At 35.1% G+C, this 3,879-nt stretch overlaps 1 pseudogene; it reads left to right on the top strand.

Moving 5' to 3' along the window:
- On the top strand, window positions 1–3,663 carry LOC133180381 (uncharacterized; annotated as a pseudogene).
- The last annotated feature ends 216 nt before the right edge of the window (window positions 3,664–3,879 follow it).

The raw sequence follows: 3,879 nt of genomic DNA, 5'->3' as shown, positions 1-3,879 counted from the left end.
ATGCTCGCCTTCGCTGTAAGTGATTCCCCAGGATCAGCCACCACCAGAGGAGATGTAGGAGATGGGAGGCATCATGATGATGGATCTAAATTGTACTACGACTCTATTGTATATGGATCAGCAAGGACTTCTTATATAGAATATTTACAATATACTCGGACTCGCTCTCTTGTTTACAATCGATAAAAAATATGGACATCGAACAACCATACATTTTAGATATATTGATTCAATATTATCATTTTACTCATGAAGGTAAAGTATTAGACTTTTGTTGGATTCCAAGTCACATTGGAATCCCTGGAAACACCAAAGCTGATGGTGCTGCAAAAACAGCACTTCAGTATGACGTTACTTTTTCAAAGTACCATACACTGATATGAAATATTTTGTTAAACTTTATGTAGATTCACTCTGGCAAATTTATTGGGAATTTTGTGATAACTGTATTCTTTATGCTATAGAAAACAAGTTAATAAATCATCTGATTTCGGCTTGAAACGTCAAGACTAAGTGATTATTTCCAGAATACATATTGGTCATTCAAAAATAACACATGAATACTAACGTACTCGAGAATTGCAACCAGAATGTATATCATGCGAGTGTCCATTAGCTATCAGTCATATTCTTTTGGAATGTATCGAATTTTCTCCTACTCGAAGTAGACTTTTTACTAATGTGCAAACTATGCATGAACTTTTCACAAATATAAATATTTAAACAATTTTAAAATTTTTACATGAAACTGATTTTTACTGCAAAATTTAAATGATATAACTTTAGAATTTTGTAGATATATTTTAACTGTTTACATATTTTTAAATTTTGAGTCCGTCGGATGGGACGTTAAATGGTCCCCCCGTGTCAAGGATACATGTAACAACCCCCTTAGCACGTAAAAGATCGTTTCTCTGGTTCTCGAAAAAGAGTAGGCACACTGGGGACCGCCAGAGAAACCCAAAACTGTATAAATAGGCATACACACTTCATTTGATCGCCGAAATATGGTTGAAATTTTGCCGACTGGGCGTTAAACAATAATAATCTAGAGTGTAATGTTTCTATTTTAATATGCCTTTTTAAAGTCAAGATTACACTTGTTTACTGTTTATAACTGCATTTTTTCCATGTATTAGGCAAATGTTTTAAAATAAAGAATGAAATAACAGCAAAAATCCACTTTTTGGCACAGTGCCAAATATTTAAACCAGAAGTCTCTGACGAGACCATAGCTCTACTGGTTGTTCTTATAAAAGGAAGATAAAAGTAGCACTTGGACTTGAAACTTTGCAACAACATTAATAGAATAATGATCCTTGGTTTACTCTTTTATTGTGGCAAGATTTATTGCAATCAGACAAAAATTGTAGGAGGAGTAGCCTTTTAAAACAATTTAACTGAAATTTTGATTTAATTAACCATGGCAACATCATTCAACTAAATGAAAAAAACAATAACATCAATTATGTATCTCAGTCTAGTCTACTTGTATGCTACGTTATACTGAAATGAGACCAAACTATAGGAGGAGTAGCGTTCTAAAAGTATTTCACAGAAATTTCTATTTATAGTAACCATGGCAACAGAAATTTCTATTTTCAGTAACCATGGCTACAACGTTCACCAAAATCAAAAACCGATATACAGAATTATGTATTTTAGTATAGTCTACTTACGTGCAAAGTTATATTAAAATCAGATCAAAAACTGCAGGAGGAATAGCGTTTTGAAAGTTTTTCGCAAAAATTTCTATTTTTAGTAACCATGGCAACACCGTTCATTGAAATCAAAAACCGATACACAGAAATATGTATCTCGGTGTTGTCTACTTGTGTGCCAAAAAATATTGAATTCAGATCAAAACTGTAGGAAGGGTAATGTTTTGAAAGTATTTCGCAGGAATTTCTATTTTTATTAACCATGGCAACACCGTTCACCGAAATCAAAAACCGATACACAGAATTATGTGTTTTGTATAGTGTACTTGTGTGACAAGTTATACTGAAATCAGACCAAAACTGTTGGAGGAGTAGCATTTTGAAAAATTGTTTACAGACAGACAAACAGTCGGACGGACAACTTACTATCGCATAAGCTCTTCTGGTCTCTGCTAAAAATTGCATGTACCCTATGCAAACACCTTTAATCACTGAGTTATAATGATTGCAGGTAAAAAGAGATTTATTTGTAGAAAAATGAAATCAATGTTTGCTATTTCTATTAAAATTTAATTTATTGTGTCATTAAAAAAAAGGCCAAAAATGGACTTATTTCACAGCTGCAAACCACCCTTAAAATCATATTTGTGCAAGATAGATTGATTGTATATTGTTTTACGTCCCATTCGAGAATTTTTCACTCATACAGAGACGTCACCATATACCGGTGAAGGGCTTCAAATTTTGACCTTTACTCGGCACTCAGGGCCATTGAGCAGTGATTGATCTTTATCGTGCCAACGCCTGCCGTGACACTGGACTTCGGTTTTATAGGTCTCATCCGAAGGACGACCCGCAACTTTTACTTCAAAGTGCCGAGCGCATGGCGAAAGAACAGTTGCTACCAATTTCTTATCGACTAAGTCGCGGCCGAGATTCAAACTCATAACCTCCTGAACACAGAGCGAGCGCTCTACCGACTGAGCTTCCGTGAACGGTGAGAAAGAAATAGTTATGTCTATGATGAATTGCCATCAATTGAATATTAACATGAACAGTATTTGACTTGAATTTTTTAATTGAATGTATAAATTATTTTCCAGGCTTTTGCAATTTCCTTGGAAGGAATAATGGGACAAACTGGACAAATTCCCTACACAAAAAGTCTGAAAGTGAAGGTGATTGACGAGGGGAATGAATTTGTCTTAAAAAATGAAAAAGTGAACGAGAGTTCTGATAAACTGCTCAGTTGCTGATTCGTCCAAGGCAATTAAGTGTACGGTATACTACAGTTCAAAAATTTCTGGGGTTTAGAGAAGGCCAGAATTTGATCCTGGGAAACATTACCAAGGACCCAGATGCTGTGATTGTAACCACAACACACAAAAGGTTTTCCCTTCTACAGCACTTGAGATGCCTGAGGATATTGTTACTCAGGCTCGCTACATCCTCAACCCCCACCAGCACCCACAAAACCTGTGTCCGAGGCTTTAAGATCCCACTAAGTTAGGGTGTCCATCAAAGGAAAAAAAGTTTCAGGTAAGATTCAGGTAAAAATTAAAAATCAGGTAAAATTAAAATTAAACTGACAGTCATTATACAGCAGTTAATAATGTTATTAATTTCTTAAACTAGATATACATATGTATCTTTAAATTTCCATTCAAGTACTACAGGTAAAACCCCCCCACATATTTGCACAATTCTATTCTTTATTTCAACATTACAGGAAGAGGTTGTCAGACAAGTACTTGTCAAAGAGGACCAGATGAAAATCAAAAATATTTTCTAGGGAGATTCAACTGAAAAGTGCAAAGTGGCACTTTGGAGAAATGCGGCTGACCAAGACATAAGGCCTGGAGATTTCATTGAGATTACAGATGTTGTTGTCAATATCTTTAGGAATGAGACGTCTTTGACAACAACATATAGGACCAAGATCACTATTTGTCATTACTCTGAATTAACTATAGAATACATTCCTATAGATGACAATTTTTAAAGAGTATGCATTTCATTGTCCATATTTATTTGTTAATTTGTTATTAATTGAATATGTACGGATTATGTGATACTTGACATGCGCAGATCTAAAAGGGGGGGGGGGGGAGCTAGTGAGTGCACTGTGTGTAGGTCTTTCCATATCTGTTAATGATCAGATGCCACTGGGTGCATTTGAGTGTGGGTCTTTACACACTTGTTGACTTTCAAACCTTAA

This window comes from Saccostrea echinata, unplaced genomic scaffold (assembly GCF_033153115.1).
Source record: "Saccostrea echinata isolate AGI-Se365-2 ecotype Australia unplaced genomic scaffold, CSIRO_AGI_Sech_v1 ptg000006l, whole genome shotgun sequence".
Lineage (NCBI taxonomy): Eukaryota > Metazoa > Mollusca > Bivalvia > Ostreida > Ostreidae > Saccostrea > Saccostrea echinata.
Note: the sequence above shows the minus strand (reverse complement) of the source record. Positions and strands in the feature narration are given on the sequence as shown.